General features: G+C 44.7%; 1 protein-coding gene across 5 annotated transcripts in view; it reads right to left on the bottom strand.

Moving 5' to 3' along the window:
* Window positions 1–23,372, bottom strand: part of SCAF8 (SR-related CTD associated factor 8) — a 198,680-nt gene that overhangs the window by 57,478 nt on the left and 117,830 nt on the right. The window contains exon 21 of one of the 5 annotated variants that reach the window (XM_060167254.1): window positions 4,637–5,717. The exons of the other annotated variants lie outside the window; for them this stretch is intronic. The gene's annotated coding sequence lies outside the window, so the exon portion shown is untranslated. Of the gene's footprint in view, window positions 1–4,636; window positions 5,718–23,372 lie in introns of those variants that run through there. 5 annotated transcript variants of the gene reach the window in all.

The following is a 23,372-nucleotide window of genomic DNA, read 5'->3' on the forward strand; positions in this document are numbered from 1 at the left end:
AGTTTGACTGTAAAAAGAATTTTAGTTGAATGAAACGTTACTGCTTATGTCTTGGCTGAAGTCCAAGAAAGGATAATTAGCAAATGATTTGATGGTGGTCATGCTTATACTTATTAGAGTTAATACTTTGTTTTAAGTAACACATATTGCCTGCATGGGTCTATAGTGTTCGTCACTGAATGGATATCCTTGGATTTCCAAAGCAAACCTACACATCACACATCTTATAATCCAGTTAGGTAAATTCTTGTACTTAGATCTGATGCACCCTTCTACCTCAGATAAAGACAGGAGCTACTGATAATGAAATCCACAATTCACTGGTTTTCTGTTGTTTTTATTTTCCTCTTTTGTATTTAATAGTAGTATCTTCCTGAGCATGCTCTAACTAGACTGAAAACATTGAGTCAACCTACTTCTATGCCTCTGTTTACTGTGACAAGGATCTGGGAAAACCAGCCTTGTTGTTCGTGTACTGCTGAGATGGCTCCAGGAAAATCAGACTCACTCCAGGAAAAATGAGGGCGAAGAATAACTTTCCACGTATTCCATCCACCCTCTCATTTTAGTCTGTCCTTCTTCCATTAAATACACATATATTTTGGAAATGAGAGATCTCTTAAGAAACTCTGAATTCGAATGGTTTAATAGTAGAAATAGCTTCTCCTGTTTTATTTATGGTTTTCCAAAGTCATTTTGTAAAGCCAGAGTCACCGTGCCTGAGAGTCGTTTGAGTTTTTCCCTCCATCCACTTACAGCTGAAACCTGTCACTTCTTGTGTCAAATTTAACGACCATATTCATGGACGGTGGGTGGTACTTGTTTCTTTGCTAAAGTTTAGGGATTTCAAAAAAGAGGGGTCCTGTTTAGGATCTGTTGCGAGGAATGTCCAATCAGAGGACCTATTTGCAAAAATCTCTCTCCAGGGAACTTTGCTGCCAGGCCACGGAAATTAGATAAGTCCTTAGAAATATTATACTTTTGACTATAGGGATGGTTCGCTGTTGTAAGTAAACACAATGCCAAGATTCTTAAAACCAAATAAACAATAAACTGATCACTGGCTAGAAAACAGCAAAAAGATAAACTGTAAGAACTGTTTTCTTTTTCCTACAGTGGAAACTTGAGCTAATAAAAAGCTAGTCATTTTTAGGGAAACTTGGTTGATACCTGCCCACGTGAGCCTCTTTTGCATTCAGCTACTGTTTAATACACAATGCACACCTTCTTCCTTTCTAACATGCAGCTCTGAGTGATGTGCACAAGCATCATTTTCATTCACTGCTTTACCTCTGATCTCAAACCAGTCCTGCGCATTTAGTAAGCACTAAATACATATGCGTTGGATGCACAAAGGAGTATTGGTATTTGGAGACAAATGTATAACATTCTAGTAAAAAGCCAAACTTTGGGGTTGGAGTCAGATAGTGTGAAGGAGTCAGGGCCTCACTGGGGTCCGGCCTAGGCACACAGGTGAGGGCCTCCATCTCTAGTGCTGGTGGTCACGTTCTGGGGAGGCATCTCCCCACCAGCTCTAGCGGCAGGACCCCAGCATGTCCTCTCCTTGCCCGGGGTCTCCTGGGAGTCCCCGGCCAGGCCTCGTCTTGGGAAGTTTTGCTTCTCTGTGACCTCGGTGGATCCGGGTCGCTCTGCCATGGCCTCCAGGCCCGCAAAGTGTATACATGTGCTTACGTCTACACAGGCAAAGTAAAACTCTTGATGACATGGACATTTCTGGCAAAACTGACTTTCTTTCCTCCTTAGCTTTTTTCTTTTTCCTGTCAGTGGTGAAAGGACAGGAATGATGCAGTGAGAAGGAGGGAGGTGCCCACTGAGTGTGTTTGTTGTGGCCCTTTGTTTGCTGGACGTTGTGCAGGGGACTTTTAAATACTAATGCAACGCTTTCAGGGGGATCCTTTAAGATGATATAAAATGAGAACTTGGCTTGGTCTTCATCTAGTTTTTTTTTAAATCTTTGGAATAGCCATTGCTTCTACTCGAGAATAGTCTTCTCACCCATGATAATCCAGGCAAAATTAGAAAAGGTGTATTAGGTTCTTTCCCAGCCATGCAAGCTGTTAGTCTCAGCCAGCTGAAAGCCACATTTATTTCTAGGCTGCAGATCCCTTGGTGGATATTAAAATTTGTATTAATATTATGAATGTTATGGCAGTGAAAATCCTTGCCTTCTTAGTGAGAACTACTCTAGTGTTTCCTTACTTTTAATCAAATACGTTTAATAGGTTTTTTATTTTATCATTAAAATAAAATTTTAATGGTCATGTTATAATTTAGTCATGTTATAATTTAGTCTTTATTGTAAAATAATTTTTTATTCAATTTCTTTTGAGTTCACTTGTCTTATTACATATATTTTACTATAAAAATTTATTCTTATAAAAAATACTATGAGTGTTACATCTTTTTAGAAAAATATAACTGAGTATTGTACTTGGGCCTGTATATAGAGTTTAGATAATAACATATATATATATTTTTTTCTAGTTTACAATTTTCTTTGCTAAACTGTCTGTATTTGATTTGTTTGTATATTTTTGGATTAAAAAATAATTTATTTTTGCAATAACACAAGAATGTGAAAATGAGCTTCATTTTATTTCCTTTTTTTTTTTTTTTTTTTTGGCTGCACTGCACGGCTTGTGGGATCTTAGTTCCCCCACCAGGGATCGAACCTGAGCCCTCAGCAGTGAGAGCCCAGAGTCCTAACCATTGGACTGCCAGGGAATTCCATCTCATTTCCTGATAGCCCATGGGTAGAGTCTTTTTCTATGATATTTAAAAACATGTTTTGAAAGAGACGTATAACTCAGAAGAAATAAGAGAAGTAAACATAACATTTCTCACAGATGCTAAAGGGTGAAGTAAGTATCTATAAAACAGTAAATATGCCCCAGTCTAAATACTGTGCCAGGTTCCTTTCCTGGTAATCTTGAAGCAGTCCCCTGAATGAAAGCCCAGCCGTAAAAAGGATGGGATTTGATGCCATCCACGGAAGTGTGGAATATTCCCCAATTTTAACAAATGGACGCAGAAATAGCAAATTTAGGAAAATTACTAAAATGAATGGAGAGAGACTTTCTTCTAAACAATCAAACTCAACCATTTTAACTACTTATGTTCTTCAATCATTTCAAACACAAATTGCTTTGAATATAAGTAATCATCTATGTGTAATTCCTACGCGGGGACCATTCTGAAACAGATGTTTAGGTTGTTTTCTTTTTCCTCTCTGAAGAATTTATCAACCACAAAGACATTGCTTAAGACCACCCATCTCATTTAAATGACATCTCAGTATTAGAATTCAAGTATAAAACCAAACAACCCACATCAAGGATTCTTTCTAATTGTGTAAACACCAAATAGCTTCAGTTTGTCAAAGTCACCTAATACTGTCTTTAAAACCAGCTCAAAATGTTTTAAGTCCCTAGAGAATGGTGACTTTTGAAAGCTTTCCTTTGCCACAGACTGAAGGCAGGGATGGAGTGAGCACTGTTAAATATTCATGCTGATTCACAAAGAGAGCTTGTCCAGATGCTCAGGCAGAGAGAAGGGAGCAGAGGCTTCGGAAAAGGGAATTCGTCCAGGAGACAGAAGCATCAACCTCTGCCCTTATTATGGTGCCTTGGGACTTTAAAAAGACTACTCTTCTAACAGATGGGCCCTGGATGTACACCTGATCACAGAAATGCACCTCCGGCTAAGTGCTAACACTGTACACAGCTCAGTCTAAAGGGGTGATCCTATTGTTAAGTTTGTTCACTATTCTATTCTTTCTCCTGCCACCCGCCCACTGAAAAGAACCCAGAACCTCCTGTTAGGTTTTCTTTCCCCTAATTGAAGAGTTCCAAAGCCATTTGCTCATAGATGTACTAGGATGTCTATTTTGATCCCCAAATCCATGCTGTTCCTTTTTTGGGGGGATGCCAGTGGGGTGGGAGCTGGGAGCTGGATGAGTGGTGTATCTGCCAATTGCAGGTTTAGTTACAAAAGAATAGAGGGAAAGGGCTCTTTTCTTATTTCCATATCAAATGCAGTAAAAGTGTCAAGCAAGGTCTACGTTTTCTACACAGGCCCACGTGTTGGGTTTCTTTGGAGTTTTTTAATTTCTTAGGACAATGCTGTGGAATACATAAAAATATACTCCAACACACAACACACGGGGCGGAATCAAACAAGAAAGATGTGATTGAAAGGCCCAGAGCTGGAACCAGATTGCCCATAGCCTTCTTCAATTTTCTACTTATTTAATAGAAAATATCAAAATATATTATAATGATATTATAATGAATCTAATAGAAAATACGGTATGATCAGAAACTGAAGAAAGCCAAGGCAGAATCCTCAAGAACGATTTTTAATCCATGTTGTAGAATGCATAATCGAAATGCATTCAACAAATAAAGCGTAGCTGTTAAAATCTAGAAAACGACAGTGATTCGATGAGAGACTGTGAAAGGCCTTAACTATGTATATATCTCTATGTCTAGACATATGGCCATACAAATCGCTTGGCTGATAGGCAAAGGTGAACCACAAAAGATGCGCTAAGCTACAAAGCAAAATAAATGACTATCAACCAAAATTCGTTTCAATTTTTATTATGAATGTCCCAAGTGGCAGCATACTGTGACAGTGTTAGGTTCTCATTGATTAAATGTCAAGAGACCACAGACTACAGCATTCCAAGCACTTTAATTAGTGACAGAGCCAAAACAAATAAAAGAATGATAAAAATATTCTTTTAAGTGTAAAGAGTGCTCATATTTGAGTTTGGTTTCTTTTCCCTGCAGGTATTGTGAACACTGATAATTTCTGAAACACAAATCCTGGTCTGGATACTTGCAACAAACTTTTCTAATCTCTGCCTGAATAAGAAGGAATAAGAAACGTACTTATAAAGTATGTTGACGATACAATGTGATATACCCACTTATTGTCCCTTCCTTCCTCTCCCACTAGGCTTCTCATCTGCCACCAGGTACCCGCTGTTTGTACGACCAGGACACGAAGGCTGAAGTGAGATACTTGGAAGACTACATTGAACCTGGATTTTCTCAAAGCTGCATTTTTTTTTTTAATGAAAGGTGAAGGCTTTCAACGTTTGAGATTGTCCAGGGAGATGACTAATAATGATGGATTGAAGCCACCAGTCAAGAACTACAGTTTATGCATGTCACGTTCAAGGAAAAAAGCCTCGATTTGCTAAAGCTATGGTTCTAGTAATCTGTAGTTCCAACACAACATGACATTTCCCCCCGAACGGTTTCCTTGCAATCTGTCCTTTTCATCACTGGTACAGGATGATGCTACAGCTGGAGTCTGTTGCCATTTATATTCCAAAAAAAATTCTGGTCCTGTGGAAGTGTGTATCTCTTACAGATGCAATACTGTTCGTCTGAGTGGATCCTCAAAAAGAACAATTATGGACTAGAAACTCATAGAGTTTGTGTTTAAAATTTATAAAATTAAACCTGCTCCAACAGGTAATACAGGGAGGCATGCTTGCAACCTCTGGATTCAATCAGAAACAATGTCTGAGAGCACAGAGCCTTCAATAGGTAACGGCGGGTTCCTTTTAACGCTTCCTTAAACAAGATCCGATGTGATGCACATTGGAACTTTGAAGCACGTCTCATCTATGTCTACAAGGCCTGGGACACAGGAAGCTGCCAGAACTTCATTCATCATCTTGCCTGTTGACAAAAGGAACAATAACTGGTCATCACTGGTCAATGGAATAACTTTTCCTAGTTTTTTTTCCAAGATAATTCCTAAAGAAGAGACGGTGTGAATACAACAGCAAATGTTTCAATGTTTGATGAATTTCTGTGCTCTAAAATGCCATGTCTGGGCTTCCCTGGTGGCGCAGTGGTTGAGAGCCCGCCTGCCGGTTCAGGGGACGTGGGTTCGTGCCCCGGTCTGGGAAGATCCCACATGCCGCGGAGCGGTTGGGCCCGTGAGCCATGGCCGCTGGGCCTGCGTGTCCGGAGCCTGTGCTCTGCAACGGGAGAGGCCACAGCAGTGAGAGGCCCGCGTACCGCAAAAAAAAAAAAAAAAAAAAAAAAAAAAAATGCCATGTCTTCCTCCAGTGGAACAGGAAGAACCGGAGTGTTCATCGCTCTCCTCATGGGGGAGTGGGTCAGGAGAGACCCCTGTCTTGGAGGTCAGCATGCCTAGGCTCCAGGCGAGATTCCGCCAGTAACTCACACGTCACCTAAGCTTGCTGGGCCTTGGTTCCTCCACGTATACACTGAGGACTTCAGTGGATGAGGTCTAAAACGAAAGCCACCGACTAACTTTTAATGGGTCCATGTAGCCTTCGTAGCTCCTTAGAGAACGCAACCAGGTAGAACCATTTCTGACTGTGGCAATGGTTAGTTTAGGCTTACAAAATCCCTGCGCCTGGGGTGCCTTCCATCCTAGTTTAGATTGGTGATGAGAACCAGCTGAACTACCAGAGAAGTCGCAACATATCTATTAGCATCTGAAGTCAATAAAAATCTTCTTAAATAATGATGTGATTAAGCTCTATGGGTGTAAAATTCTGAAAATACACATTTCCACATCTTTCGGTGTCTTAAGATCTAAGAATTGTCTCTTTATTTGGGGTAGCTACTGGTTTCCTTAAATTAAGAAATAATTATGTAAAAGTTGAAAGATCCATTAGTAAGTATAACAGCATGGATGCAATCTGTAAGAGCACAGTACCCAGCCCCAAGATCCAACTAGCTGGACTACTTTAAGTAATTACTTCAAATAACTTTACAAAGACACACAAACTGGTAAGCAGAGACGGAACCTAGACACAGGAAGTGTGACCCTGAAACTGAGGCGTTTAACCACTATGCAAACTACCTCACCATGCCTTGCTAAAATGATAAAGAATTGGGACTGTAAAGTTCACAGCTGCCACAGGTACAACCAGGAATTTGGTTCAATATTTGGAAATTTCGGGCCATCGGTTCCCATCAGTCACAAAATGATAAGCTTCAACAATTGAAAAACTTTAGCGATTCTGATTTGATCTTTATGCTTCGGAGGCTGGTAAAACTTTGATGATGCTGAAACAACCGTTTATTCTTTATATCATATCACACTACTATATTGTGCCATTATTATATTATATATGTATACAAATATATTAAGGCATCATGGCTGTCATGTGTGGCAAAAAAAAGCTTATTTTTTTTTCATCTTTCTACTGTGGCTTTGGCATAAGGGGAGACACAACTTGGTGAAATGTGTGAATAATTCACACTAAACGAAGCTGGCACCAAGATATCATCTATTACTTGGATGATCCTAAGTGCTTTGCTAATGAGTTTATCCTTCACATGCTGACACAAAAGCTACTCAAGAAAGAAAACGACAATGAAAATAAGCTACAACGCTAAAGGGACGGAGCCATTTTCTTAAATCTGGATAAGATTTGCTGTAACACAGGAGGGTTGCTGTCCAGAGTAAACCAGCATTCATGGGATAAAAGGCACAGAGACCACAACGGGGGACAAAAGGGAAAAGACACAAGTTTACTCAAATCGTGTGGTGGGGGTCCATGAGAATGATCTAGTAACACATGCACGTTTATCAACACAGACTAAATTTCTGGGTTTCTTCGTTGCCAAGTAAGAGAAATAAAGATTGCTGTCTTGACAAATGAACTCGAAATAAACAAACAGTAAGTAAAATTTATTATGGAATTCTGGCAAGTATTTTTACGACTGTGGCTTTCTGGGCTGTGATAGCGTATATCCTAAGTGCCTGATGGAATCACTACAGGAGCACGTACGGTAAACCGCCCCGTCACTGGAGAAGGGGACGTTAAGACGAAAACATCAAGTTCTCGTGCAAGTAACAGTACAGAGGGCTGGAGATGACAGTCACACAGCTCACGTTTGGACAGCGCTTTAGTTTTCAAAGCCCCTTCACACGTATGAACTCTCTAGCATGAACTTACAATGGGGACCCTGCTGACATGAGAGGCGGCTAAGGTTTGAGGGTTAGGGGACCTACCTGGCGTTACATGGGTATGCGGGTCACCGAGTCACTGGGCAGGAGAAAGACCAGCCCCTTCTCCGCTATGTACCACCCCTGGCTGGTAACACTGAATATCGATGAATTCACTACTTACTATAATGCATCTCTTCTGCATTGTTTTGTTCTTACTCTTACCCCTCATAGATTGAATGTCTTATAAAGAACACCCTGCAAACTAGACCTAACCTCCTCCACAAAGAAGCTGGGTTGGGGGAAACGCCTTGCCCCGTGTTACAAGGCACCCAGCAAAGAGCAGAGCCAGGACTCAAAGCCGCGGCAGCTGCGGTTCCCCAGCTCCAGCTCATCGCGCTACGCGCTGGGCCACAGGGCAGAAGCGTCTACGCGTGCTGTGGAGTCCCATCTTTACATGGCGAATCCAAAACGAGCTTCTGCGTCTACAGCCTGGTCACAAAGACAGACACCGCCGCTCCCCCCGCCCCCCCCCCCCCCGAGACTTGCCACCGAGTGGCGCTGTGGGCAGGACGGCTTGTTCCAAACTCCTTAAATAGAGAGGTTTTGTGAAGAGCATCCTCGCTTCTTCAGGGATCACTCTGTTAGCAGTGATCCGCGCGCTGCACGGCTGCCCATAATATGGGCTATAATTTCATAGTAAATGAAGAGTAGGCGGCCAAACGTGGCATTTGTCAACGAGAACATGGTACGAAAAAAATTTTTTTAAGTAAACTGAGAGGTAGCAGTGCCCGGAGGTAGAAGTAACACCTGCAACTCTCCTTAATTTTGAAATGCAGTTATTCTTTTATAAAATGGGCACAATGAAGGCGAATTGACTTGGGGGGGCCCCGCATCCAACTGTAACTCACTGGGGGGGTCCCACTGGTTCCAGGTCACTGACGTACACGTCTCACTTAACCTACGCAAACAGCCCTGCCAAGTAGACAGATTCATTAACTCCACGTTGCACATGAGAAAACGAGGTTCAAAGAGGTTAAATAACCTGGGAAAGACAACACAGCTAGAAGGTGGCTGAGACTGGCTTTCCGGTTAAGTGTGCCTCACACCCAAGTTATCTGCCTTTCCTCGTACATCCCTGGGCTACGCACACAAGAATGGTCACCCCGTACCGGGCCCCGTGGGCCCCACGGCTGCCGAGGGGCCGGCAGGGGACAGCACCGCAGGGGAGGTCCAGCTGCTTCCAAAGCAGCCACACCCTTCTTACCCGTGGAAACCTGGCTCCAGAACCAGCGGCCAGGCTTCCACGAACGCAGGGCCGCAGAAGGAGGAGGGAATAAGGACAGGCAGGAATGACCACAGGTGAACCAACAGCAGGGAGAAACAGGTATTAGGTTAACGTCAGTCACAGCGTAGAGGCTTCTGTGGTCTCTTTCCCGTTCTTCCTCCTTAAGTAAATGTGATCTGATTTCCAAATAACCTATTAGCAGACTGAAAATTACCTACAGCCTAAAGAATCACTCCTAAATTACAGTTGAGAAAGAGACAAAGTCTACAGAGAGGCTCTGACCCCTTGATAACTGATCTTCATTTCTTGCCCCAGTAAAAGTCTCACCAGAGTAGCCAGTGATCGTCCATGCTGACCGACTGGAATTCACCATCCTGTCTCCTGTCCTCCACAAAAGGAGGAGGCGTGTGATCGCGAAGCCAGGGGAAAGGAAACCTACCCTGGGTATGGTCTGTCCTGGCACTGATGCTATTGGATTAACCACCAGGTCCTTTCAAAAGACTTTCAGATCCAAGCCTCAGCCAGCCTGCCTTGCCACGCTGAAGGGAAGATGCCAGAGTTATTCCTGGATGCCAGACCCCCATCTGCCTCGCCCAGCTGACCCACTCGGTCAGCCCACATGGGAGTAGTATGGCTGGCACAGATCTAAAAGTAGCAGCGTGTGCAGACGCGTTCTAACATAATTTGCTAAATGTGTTATTGTTCTACAAAAACCTACTTAAAATGTGTGCAGCCATGTCCCATTAGATTAGAACAGTATGAAGTCAGGTCTTCCCAAGAATCAGGTGTAAGAGTAATTAAAATAAAAGAAAGGGAACGATTTCCTATTACGGAAGTTCCTTTCTACGATGGGGGATACCCAGGGCTCCTCTATTAAACGGAGATCACGTTTTGTTTCCTGCGTCACGCCTACACGTGTACGGTGCATACCCTTTTTTGGATTCTCCAAAGAAGCTACGTAATTCCAACATAATAGAAAGCAGGGTCATATACATTAGTGCTAAAACAGACCTTGGGGATTGCAGGGCACAAAATTCTCCTCTTAAACATTAGAAGTCTGAAGCTCAGAGGTTTCAGGCTTGCCCACGGGTGCACAAAGACTGGGAACCCAGCTAATGCTCAGATTTCTTGTCCTACCACGCACCGTATGCCCTACAGTGTCCTTTATTCATTTAATTCAAATCTCTCAGATACTAAATCCTGGAAAATTATGCCGCTTGGCATGAATGATCCAAATATAATATAGACTTTTGAACGATCCAAATGTAACAGAGATTTCTGGTCCATGGTGGACTGAGCTGTCGCCAGAGGTGCTGAGATCCAACCTCATGGGCGCTGGTGGGCGGGAGGCACAGGGTCTCAGGGTCCGGCAGAGCCCTCCAGCGAGCTCATTTAGGGCAAGGCATTCTGGGTAAAAGTGTGCCCTTTGGAACCGGACCCATCGGTGGCCTTGCGGCTCTGGAGTTGCTCTTTACTGGATATGCAATCCCTGGCCAAGTTCCTTAGCTACTGTGAGTTTCCTCAACTGTAAAATGGAGATTACTACCCACCACCAAGGCTACCCGTGGGGAGTGTGGGAGGGGCTGCGTGGGAAGTGGCCATTACAGAGGAGGCAGGAGGTCTGGAGGCTCCCCTTTGCCAGCCGTGTTCTCAGGGGCCCTGGCGACGCAAGGGGAGAGCAGAGATGCTGGCTGATACTTAGGCTTTAGGAGCGAGGCTGACGTTTGCCGTTCCCTCTGCGTGGAACGCTCCCTTCTCTACCTGACGGTGCTCAGTCAGCCACTGAAAACGCTCTACTTGATGGCGGCCTCCTTGCAAGGCCTCCTGCATTAGTTGAGGCCCCGTCCCCAGGCCCCCCTTGGTCCACACCCCCGGGAGGGCCTTCTTTTCATCCTCATCTTCTCCCTCCTTTCCTGGAATATGAGCCTCCATGACGGATTGAAAAAGCGAATGAAATATGCCCACAACCCCTCGCCTCGCTCATGGAGGCATCAGTGACTCTATGGACTACACGCTCCACGCCACTCTGGCCGTTACAGAGTCAGGACCCTTCCTTTCTCCACTCTGCTCCCAAAAGCCCAACGAGCCTCCCCGTTCTTGTTCCACCTGCCAACACTTCTCTCTCTCTCTCTCTCTCTGGGCCACTCCTATTCGGACGAGAGAATCGCCACGAGCAACAAGGAATCGGTGCTTTATATTTTTTAAAGTCGAAGCTTATGCCCCTGTTGAGGTACAAGAAAAACAAAACCAGTTTCTGTTAACAACTCACAGTGGCCTGACAAGTCTGGACGTTGACACCCTGACACCCTGAACTTTGGGGCAGGCGGGTAGGAGAGGTGACAAGTAGCAGAAAGAGGAAAAGAACGGGTTATCAAAGGGGCCGTTCTGGGACCTTAAAGCGGGCTGCAGCTGTGAGGGCCGGAAGACCAGCCTGCGCTCCAGGAGAGCGAGGCCAAGGCCTGTCTTTGCTGCTTGGCACGGGGCTTCTCAACGGACATTCAACGCTGAATGAAGGTCTGCATGAACGGAAGAGGAATAACCCCACACGGCCATCCTGGAAGTATAAAGTCTACCCAGCTAAACCCTCAATCCTCCCAGACAACTTGTATAAAAGCCTATGACATTCATTCTGCGGGCAGTGGAATCACCTCGACTCTTGGAGGTCCTTAGGCTGGGGGCTGAGGCTAAGAGCTCATGAATTTTACATGAGAGCTTGCTCGAGACAGCTCTCCTTCTAGCTTAAAGGTTAAAAGGTTTGACTTTGGGTTTCCAAGAACAGATACTGGAAGATTAATGAGTGGCAGGTCACATGACGCACTGCCCTCAGTTTTAAAATTGTTATGTTCAAACTGTCCAGAGTAGGATGCATTCTTCCCCTCCCCCCATCTGGAGCACAAACTATTAACATGTATGTATTCAGTAAAATGGAGCCCATCAGATAAAAATTTTTAGTAATTTAAAAAGTTAATTTGAAAAGACTTTCAGTATTTTTTACTGGCACTCCACCTTTATGCATCAAGCATGCTCTAGAAACAAAGGGCCTTAATTACATCTTATTTTTAGAGTACTGGAAGAACTTGCTCTTTAAAGAAGTCCTCCTGTTCCTCTCTTTTGTACGGTAAAGGAACTTTTGAAAAGTGAACAATCATCCCCTTTTTCAATTTTCAATTTTCATATACCCAGTTTGCTTAAAGCAAATTCAATCTGGTGTCCTCAGCTGTCTTCCCAATTGGACAGACTGGATGGCCACCCAGTTGAGCAGATGCTTTTCTTTTCTTTTTTTTTTTTTTTCCAATTTGCAAACTGGATTAGTGGCAGAGAATTGACGGGACTTAGTCAAGGAGATGACGAGGCACTCACTTTTCTTAGATGCCAGAATACACGACCCCCAGGAAAGATGACCATGGGAATTCTCAGGACAGGGACACCCACGCCCAGCTCCGAGGGACAGCAAGCCCTGGGCGGAGCAAGGCCCTGGGGCTGCAGGGGCCAGGCAGCCAGGAAGAACACACCCGGGCCCACGCCTGGCCTTCGGCACACGCTGCCCCTCTGAGCGGGCTCAGCAGTGCCTCCACACTTACTTGGTATGCATACACTTTGTCTCCTTACCCAGAATAAGCATTTCAAATCGGGAATTGGCTGTTTCAAAGAATCACCAGGAAGGTAGGTGAACGAAATGAAAGAAAGAAAGAAGAAAAAAAAAAAGACAGACTATTACTCCTCAAGGGCATTTGACGGGGCATAGCTGGAAAATGCTTTCATGCCTGTTTGGAGAAGTTGTCTGAGTTATGTCCCTCTGTCTTCATTTTAGTCTCTCTCTCATGAGCTCTTAAAATGACTAAGACAGGAAGTGCAACTCCACATCCATCAGGGAGGCAGGCTCAGCAAACGCAACAACTGGGGTCATATTTACACTAAAAACCACAGAGCAGAGAGGACACGCTAAGACTCCTGCCAGCTATTCCATACCTCATCGACATCAGCTTGTGCTTGAGGTCCCCTCAGCGCCTCAAGCAGTAACTCTGGTATGAGGGAGAAACACTACACTTGAATTGCATTTTTTTTTTTTTAACAGAATAGCAGCTTTCAGGAAGGCACAATGTCTTCTTTTAACAAGCTCACAGAGATTTCCAAACATGATCCTAGTTAATGAACCACTAATAGACATTCTTCTACAAACACAACACAGTCTCAGGAACATCTGTCTTGGCTTGGGCAGATCTGAAGGCACTGAATAGAAAGGGAGGTGAGTTTTTGTAATGGGTGGCTTTCCACAGTCATGCTCCTCGGAAGTCCAGGATGTGGGATAAGAAAGTCCCTTCCTGTGCAGTGTCTGAGAGCTGACGTGCACTGCATCTGCACCCCACACGCGCTCAGGAGGGGGTGTGACATGGACCCTCCCAGGACCCGTCTCGTAATCCCTGGCCCATGGCACCCCCATTCATCCAGCTGTCCAGCGTCCTAGGCCTTTACACAGAAGACCTTAGACATTTGTGAGGGCACCTCTCAGCTATCCGCAAGCCCCCAAAGTACAAACCCCATTATAGTCTGTAATTTCCCCCTAAAGCAGGTATGCAGCGATGAGTAGAAAAAGGCCGAGTGGAGACACAGATGACCGCAGTGCCCAGGGTCCACTCACCACGTGAGACACACTGCCCCGCATGCGTCCTGCAGGCAAGGCTGTTCACATCTGTGCCTTAGTAAAACTACAGATTATTACACGCTCTGAGTCGGCTTGGAACAGCTAAAAGCAGACACGTTAGAGCCACAAATGCCAAGGAACCCCGGTATTAGCTCGTAACCCGCCTCCTGTTTCTCAAGCTGTGCGAGTCCATCGTGTGAGACACGGGAATGCCGAGTAGAAGCCGGCTTTTCCCCATCCCTGAGGGGACCCTGCAGGCCCCTGCCCCACAGACAGAGTCTGAAAGGCCACAGACCTAACGTTTACAACTTTGGTTTGGAAAGCTTTGTTCTGAAACGATTTTAGGCACTACCCACGAATCAGGTCCAAATTAGGGGCGCTCCAAATACCACCTGCCCCTGATCCACACGAGAACGCCTGAGGACTCCCTAGGAGGGATCTCTCTTCCTGTCAACTCAGGGGCCATCATCTTGACTGACATCTTCTAAGGCCCTGCGAGATTTCTTTAGGCCTTTTAGGAGCCAGATCCTCGTCAAAGTCAAGCATCACATTTCGGAAAATTGAAATGTTTCCCTGGGAATGAATCCCTCCCTACAATTACAATGGGTATTGAAGGAAAGCTCGATCCACTTTACAAATAATAATTCAAGACGAAATAACCTTTTCCATTTAGTTAGTCGTTATACAAACATCAGAAATACAAGCTGATCCTAAATAATCTCTTTTTCTTTAAGTCTCTCCCTCCTTTCCCCCAATCACATATACACTGAAAAACAGGCCACAGAAAACTTCCAAGTTGTAGGTACTTTTATCATTTGTATACAATTGGTAAGGAAACTATTAAAGTAAATGAACTCCCTGAGGCCCCCAAAGAACGGCCCTTACCCAGCACCGTTTACAATGACGGGTACAAAGCAGGGTAAATCTGATCGAAAGTTAGGACAGAGCTAGGTGTTCTTGGCATAAGTGGCTTGGCTGGGAGACAGGAGAACTAAAAACAAACTTCTAACAGGCCCCAGGACAGCCTGAGCAGAGCCCCGACTATCAACTATTTACAGGAAAGTATTACACAACAAGAAAATGATGTCCATTTTGAGACAGCCAATTTTACGAGTTTGCAACTCAGTTGTCTCTTTACATCTTCCAAAGAAACTGCTACTTACTTTTCAAGCCACCTGCCACTAAACACATCCAAAAGCCTGTGTCCTCCCTGGCAATTTCTGGGAAAATACTCCGGCCTCTTTGGACAACCTTGCGCTGAACTAGTTATCCTTTTCCTTCAATGACTGCTTGAACTCAGCGAACCTTTGTAAACCCTGGCAAGGGAGCCCAAACGGGCTTGTCAACCCGTCTCATTGCAGCGGGGAGAAGGGGAAATGAGGGTTTGTGTCACCTGTGCTAGGTGCCAGGTGTGAGGCGGGCCTGGACCTTGGTCCTTCTCCCCTCCTTCAAGCAGCTGTCGCGACCCTGACGGGCAGCTGAGGCTGTCACCTCCTCAGCTTGTGCTGCTACTGCAGGGCGGAGCCCCCACCTGAAACCAAAGTCCATCCTCTTCCCCGGGATGTTGCCTCCACAGAGGACTGCATTTCAACCCAACAGGGGGCTCCAGTTGTGTGGCGATTGATGCTTTAGGTGCAGGTCAAACGCCAGGAAACTTCTGCCTGTAAGCTGAACCCAGCCCGACAAAGTGCTTCTCTGCATCGATGACCCACAGCTGAGTTTGCGATGCCAGCGAAGCACATGTGAGCAAATCATCTTGAGACGATCTATTCGCCAAAAATTTCGTTAAAATTTCTGGCTTTCTTTCTCTCTGGAATTATGACAAACTATAATTTTTTTTTTTTTAACTTTCTATAGCTCACTCTTTGGAACATCTCCCAGGATGCTTAATAGAGTGTCACTCTAGAGAAGTGGTCCAAGGTTTACACAGTAGTAGCTGGACTTACACTAACACATCGCAACAGGGCACAGAGTCACGACACTGGGGAGAAGGCAGCCCATGACTAGTGGTTTTAATAACAGAAAACTAGAAGGTCCCAGGCAACAGGAAGATGGGCATTCACATGCCAATCTTTTGTTTGCATTATACTCAAAATAACCATGCTTCAGGGATCTCAAAAGTGCTAACCACAGATAAATAGATACTTGACTGCAACCAAAAGACCCAAATAAATATGTCTATTCACTTATTTCTTATTTAAGAAAAAGAAATGAAACTCAAGTTATAATTTGGTAGTTTTTGGTAGTGTATTAGGGTTTGTCTTTAAAAAAATTTCTACCAATACTCAATTACATTTCAAAGTCATAATTTAAACATTATCTCGGTGGGTACTATGGTATATTATTTATTTTTGGTTTATTCCAACTGTGCCTCAGGCCTCTGATAGGATGTTTCTTAAACTGCCTAAGCAAATTTTACAGTTAAGTAACAAGTAAACATTTGGTGGTGACTAGAAACTGAAAAAGATATTCTCATTTCTCATTTATGTGATCCTCTGTGTTGTCAAAAAGCGTTTCATTCATCTATTTCAATGGTCCTGCCAGTGGAGTTAGATGGATTCCCATTTTGTCTTGTCACATGTAAAAATGACACTGTCAACTCACTATCAACGACACCCGTCCTGGCAGTTAGGTGAGGTTTTACTGAGCCATCCCTAGCTCCTCAGAAAGGTCCTCTTTGAGTCCAAGGTATTTTTTTCTCTTTCAAAGAAGTAAAATAAAGTCCACAATCCTCCTTTTTTAACACTAAATCTAGCCCACCCATCCTCAACCTCAAAGTAAATCTGCACTCAGCTAAGAGAGGCGTCTCAAGTCATTTCTTAGGTTTAGTTACAGTAATGAAGTCCAGATCTGCAAATGACCTGTTTTAAATAATCAGTCAGAAAGGATTCAAGGTTATCCCTCTAACAGTCCTTATCACTCACATTCAATATGTCTTGTTGAGTGGGAGAAAAAGAGCAGAGGTTGGTGGGGGTAGGTTGCATACGTAAGTGTCACTCTTCATACGTATTTCACTCAAAGGAAGGTTCTGAATGAACCATGGCTCCATCAGTGGTGCTATACACTGGGGGCAAGGCTGACTTAGAGCTGATTTCTTTTAGGAAAACTGTAAAGAACACGTAAACATCCTAACTTATGGCAAATCAATATATATCAGGGACCTAGGGGGTAGGGTTGTCAAACTTAGCAGATGAAAATACCCAAGAAGTAATTTTTAGTATGAGTACGTCCCAAATACCGCGTGGGACATACTCATACTAAAATTTCTTGTGTACCTGAAGTTCAGTTTAACTGGGCATCCTGTACCTTACCTAGCACCCTACCAGGGAGTGGAGTGGGTGGGTGCCTCAGAGACACTGAGCTGGCATAAGAGCTCTGAGCCTGTTCATGTCCACAGCAAGGTGGGCAGTCTAGAACTGAAGATGTCTGTCGGGCTGTGAGAATACTCCCGTTACAAGTTCTCTCCTTTGTCTCCCTCAGATAATTACTACGAGCTTCCCAACATGCTGTTCCAGGAGTGGGAGACAAGGCGTTGAATAAAGCACCATCTCTGTCTTCAGGCTGCCTGCATGCCCGGAGACAGAGAATTAAACAGACAAGTGAAAGGAAGTGTGCTGTTAAAGAAAACCGGGTGGGAAAAAACAGAGTCACAGGGACTGGGGGGAGTTGGGCACTGTTTCCTACTGCGTGCTCTTTAGGCTTTCTCTAAAGTAGGACAGACACAGTGTGAGAGACAGAGGGTGAGCAGTGTGGAGAAGTGAGAGGGTGTGTGGCGGGCAGAGAAGGGGAGGAAGACAGAGGAGTGGTCACCTGACATTCCCAGAGCAAAGCACTCTGCAGCGGCTTAGTGTAGAAAAGCAAGAGCCTTCAGGCCAATCCTACAGCACCTGAAACCAGCATCCTAAGTGTTGGAGAAAGCACCTGCATTTAAGAACACCCGACCATCTACTAGGGGGGAAGTCGACAGCTAACACTGTTTACAAACTGCAATAAGAAGGTACATCCGTGACCAGGAAAACAACTCCCTCATTTCCTAAGGGCATGTTGTCCATTTTGGGTCAGGAGGAATGTGTGACCAGGAAGCAAGTGTGGATGCTAAGGGGACCATCACTCCCCAGCAGAGCAACTGGTGGATCGTTGTCTCCACCTGGGAACATGCTGGAAACAACGTTCCCATGGCTTCTGAATCCCTTCCCCCGTTCAAAAGGACAAGGACAAACATCTGATCTTAGGTCACTGCAGCACCGACCAGAACCAGGAACCTAGCCATCATTTATCAGTTACAGTTAATGACACTGGGCTTTTGGCTTGCACCCAAAGTTCTAAGGAAGGACTTTCCTTTTACATTGATAATAAATAAACTAATTTTTTTAAAAATTCAAAATATATTAAAATGTCTCTCCTTAACAACTTGCCTATATGATTTTTTTTTTCCAAGAGTTAAGGAGACACCGCAGCTCACTTTAACCTGTAAGAATTGCTCCGCTCTTTGGCACAGAGAAGCGTAGATGTGCAGATTAGGACCTGCAGTTTCATTGCGTCTCCCTCTACCTTTCAGTCAAATTCCTCCCTGAAGGATAATAATGGGTCTCATGAAATGAACCAGGTTGAAATTGATGCCCTTTTCAAACAAGATTACCCCAACTTTTCAGTGTTGAGTCATACAACTCACAAGAAGGAGACCATCTCCAAGAGCACATATTTCACAGAAACAATGCGGAACTGGCACGTGAGGCACTGGGTAACCACAGCTACAGGAAAGTAGAAAAGAACTAGAAGCACAGAATCTCAAGCCCATAGGGGCGTACATGTCATCAGACGGATGCCTACTTGGATCTCTGAGTTGTCTGACTTCCCTGAAAGTGGCCTGTGTCCAGCAGCCTCTCCAGTGGCTGGGCCTGTCTCCTGAGGTTTCCACTTCTACTTGGACATCTCCAAGGGTAGCAAGCCCAGATCTGTGCCCTCTGGTGTTACAAGGGATACTCAATCTTTCAACTGTGCTTCACTTAAGCCAGTGGCCAGAAAACCGCTCAAATGTTCTCCAAGATGATCACATTAGCCCTCACTCAAAATGTGTCCCTCAATGTATGGAAACTGGAACTGAATTGAAAACTTCTGATGTGATGAGATTTGTCTGGGACAGGATGACACTGCCCAGGGTGATCACGCGTCTCAGCCTGAACAGCCTTCTTCTGCTGCAGAGGCCGGAGCTTCCCTCCACCACTGCTGGTCCAGCAGGTCTATGCGGATGCTCCCACTTTGAGCTGACTGGCAGATGTGCCCAGAAGTGGAGTCTAACTCCCAAAGACCCTCTGTTTACTTTCCCCACCCTCTTCAACTTCTACATGGGAGCAAACATGACTAACGTAAATGGGCACAGAGTGGACCTGAGCCCCAGTGCGCTAGTAACCTCATTAACTAACTAATGCGAATACTTGGGGAGTTTTCCTAAGTATAGTCTAACAACATATATTGATTGTATGTGCATCATACTAACCTTAAGTGCACAAACTGGAAACATGGACTTAAAGGAATCTGGAAATTTCTTAGGCACCCTAAGAAACCTATCCAAGGTTACACAGTTACTGACAGAGTCAAGGACTACAACCTAAATTCTGATTTGTAAAAACTGAATTTAATCTAAGTTATTTTTAGATAAACTCTTGAGTTAATTTAAATAGCTTAATTCTAGTGAGGCAAGGCTGTTTGGAAATCAGATGTTTACAGTATATGGTATAAAAAGGAACACTTTTTCTCAGTTGAACAGTTACGGAGATTTATATGCATATTTCAGAGTTTAAGAAAGTTATATAGATCAATGGTTTGGCAGCTGGCTGAAATAATTCCATATTTTAAAAATCTGTAGGGTGCATCTGTTAGCAGTTTTGCGTTTCTACCGCAGACTAACAATTTGGTGATAGCAAGCTGTCTTCCAATTAATGTTCCAGAAAACATTTTATTTCAAGATTTTTGGAACCAGAGCCAAGATTTTCTGGGACGTGGTTATATGAAGCATCATTGTAGTTTTTGCCTTTTATAAATCTTTCACATCTAAGCTTAATAGGCAGAATGTCTTGAAAAATGTTTTGTTTGCCTTTCTAAAAAAGCTTAACCGACATTCTTTAATAGGTGACCTGCCTTTAATCTTTCCCAACCTATTGGATTAAGTCATAAAAACACTTAAAACCACATCCCATTATATTTACATCACTCCCTTTCTCAGCATTATGCAATTTCCCTTGTGTTCTGCCCTTAGCAAACTTGGAATCAGACTTTACAAACATTCACCCTCCCAAAGAGGTTCGTTTGGTTCTCTTAGGCTGGCTTCCCTGCCCCCCAGCCATCCATCTGTCTGTAAGATCACAGCCGCTCCCACCTTCAGAACTCACGAGACGAACTGTCCTTTCAGGTAAGTCCCTCTTAGCCACCAGACCTGGGTCCCGTGGAGTCACATGCTACACTCTGCGTACATATTTGGTTTCTATCCTTTCCTGCCTTCTGCTGCTACTATACTCAGAGCTTCTAAAGAGACGGCAGTGCCTGAAGTGAACAAAGCCTAAAGCCAAACTAATGACCCCTATGTACTCATTCTTTATAGTTAACAACGTTTCCTTTTTCTACACTATCTCGAACAATGACATAGAACATCTGAAAATCTATACTGATACTTTTTTTTCATTTGAAAACTGAAAATATGGGAGAAGAAGCCTCGCACTCTGGCACTGACACTCTACCTTGTCCCATAGCTTTCGGTTTAGAAGCCATTAGCTCTACGAGACGGTGAGTTTTGCGGATATGGCGCTAAAGTCTCATTCAACCTCGTATCAACTATAAAGCCAGTACAGTGTCATGCACCAGGTCCCAATAATTATTTGGGGGAATGCCTAGAAGGCTGGGCAGGACGTTCTTTGCTTTCCTTGGATGGGAAAGAGAGAACAAAGAAGCAGATAAAGAGAGTATGTGTATACACGAGAGACTATTACTTAGAATCAGCACAAGTACAAGCAGTGAAATACAGAGGAAATGGGGAGCGTGGTGTGTGTATTAACCTCTTGGAAAGGAAAAGCAGGAAGTGAAGTGTCTTTTCTACATGCTGATCCAGGCCCACATAGGCCACCATGGACAGCACAGTAGCTTTAGAGAGCAGTGGGCAGCGGGGACGTTTTAAGTAACTGGTCATCTGGTCTTTGGGACAATCGACAGTCAGATACCTACAGCTCTCAGAGTATCTAACTGCCAAATATACGCAAGCAGTCAAAAACTATAATCATTTTTGTCAATTTTGCTGCTGAAGTTGTTTTCTAACACCATCCACAGCAGCACAGAACAGGCATGAGGTCACATTCACTTTTTTTGAACTCCAAGTTGGGATGTGCATTTTTACCATTAGAGGAGACCAGAACCTGTGTCCACTGAAATGCCTGCAACACGCGACGGGGACTGAGTATCTATGTGCTCAGTGAATGGTTTCGTAATAAGTCCTTAACGCTGAGGAGGCTCTAGGGCTACTGCAGGTGGCCATGGTGGAAGTTTGCTTACACTCTGCGGCCACAGATGCTCTGTCCCTGTAACACTGATTATACAAAGCACGGGTTTAATGCTGACACGCTGGCTCCATGGAAAAACCTGGGTGATGATGGTCTCATCACAGGTGACGTCACTGACAGAACGTCTGCAGAGCATGTGCTAGGCCTGTCTCCAGAGCAGGGCCTCCTGTTAGCCTCACATTTTTACAAGACAGGTGTTAAGGCTGCCTCGTGGATGGGCACCGTCTCAGGTGTGGTGATTGCGTAAGGAAGGTGTCAGAGCCAGGATTCGAGCCCCAGCTTCCAACGCTCTTTTCACTCTATCCCAGCTACCTGTGAAAGCACACGTCCCCACCTTTGATCGGTAGGAAACTATTGATTAAAATTACACACGATCTCCTTGCTCCAAACCCACGAGGGATCGTGGCTAAAGCACTATCATCGGAAAAGCAGGCAGAGGAATAAGACCCCGCCGCTGAGTGGCTCCTTCCCTCTACAAGAACAGGAAGATAACACTGCTACACATAAATCTGTTGGCTGACATTAAACAAATCTACAGCTTGTGCCCCCTCATTCTTCAAGCCCTTTCTCTCAAGGCTTACTGTACTGTGTGCTCCCAATGACCTCCTGATGGACACAGCTGCCCACTGGCGGTCGGCCCTCACACCGCCTTTCCCGAGGGGGGCTGGGAGCCACTGGGCTGTGTCTTCCAGCAGCAGCTCTCCCTGGACACTCTCCCGGCGCCGCCTACATCACCTGCCCGGGTTCCCTCGCTCTCATCACCTCCAGCTGCACCTTGCTTCCCCACTCCTCCGGGCCTTACGTTCGCATTCCACAAGGGAGGCGCAACACCACGTAGGAGAGAGAGCATTCCCACCCCAAACACAAACGTGCACAGTCTGACCAGTGTTGCTTTTCCACAGTCGAGTGGAAGGGAGGAGTATGTTTACTTAGTGCCCCTTACACTTCATAACTACGGTCAAGGCTAAGTTTTAATGTGTATAAATAGTCAACCCGGTTGAGCACTTATGACGATACACGAGGAACAGTTTCAGCTGAGTATAATGAAGAGTGGTCATTTTAAATAGAACTTCCTTGGAGAACGCAAGGAATGTTGTTCAGGGCTTTCCAAAATAGTGTCTTTTATACACTGCTTTCTGCCAAGAGTTTTCCCCACTAAAGGGGAAGCGGCTCAGCTGCACGGCAGGGCGGTGCTGATCACCAAGAGCCTGCTGGCGGACCAGAGATATCTGGACTTTGGAAACAAGTCAGCGTGCAACCCACACCCGTTTCCCGTTTAGATTCTTGAAGAACCATCAAATCCAATAAATGCAAGATACCTTCTGTTCACTCCTCAGACAGAAATACATACAACGTACGCATACACACTGTAAGGCTGACAGAAAATGAAATACTCACCCAAGTCATTGTTCGTCAATAGCTATGTAAGACCTAAGGCGGCGGCGGGGGGGGGGGGGGGCGCGCGACGACTGCTTCCAGACAGGGTTACCGAAGGTCCAAAGGGATTCTTTACGGAAAATGAAAGTCCGCTGTGGTGTTTATTATCCTTCAGAGTAAACACCAAGCTCTTTTCCTTTAGTAGGGAATGTCAAACGTACATTTTCCCCATCACCCACTGATCTCTCCCTAATATTCCTTTCCCTGTGGGCCAGATCCCCCATGTCCCAGGGCATCACAGTGATTCTCTGCCTCCTGTCCTCCCTCAAGTCAGGGCCAGCTCGTGGCTCAGCAACACACACTGCCTGCTATTTAAAGGGATTTTTAAGTCTACGTAAGTGTACAGGAGCCTTCGAAAGAAACATGTAAATGGAATAATAACAGTCATGAGTACTCAAGTACGTACCAGGCACTTGACCTATGTTATCTCCTGCAGTCCCCAAAGAGCTCTCTGAAGAACGCACCGTTACTAGCACGCCTGTTCACT

The sequence above is a fragment of the Lagenorhynchus albirostris genome, chromosome 12 (genome assembly GCF_949774975.1).
Source record: "Lagenorhynchus albirostris chromosome 12, mLagAlb1.1, whole genome shotgun sequence".
Classification (NCBI taxonomy): Eukaryota; Metazoa; Chordata; class Mammalia; order Artiodactyla; family Delphinidae; genus Lagenorhynchus; species Lagenorhynchus albirostris.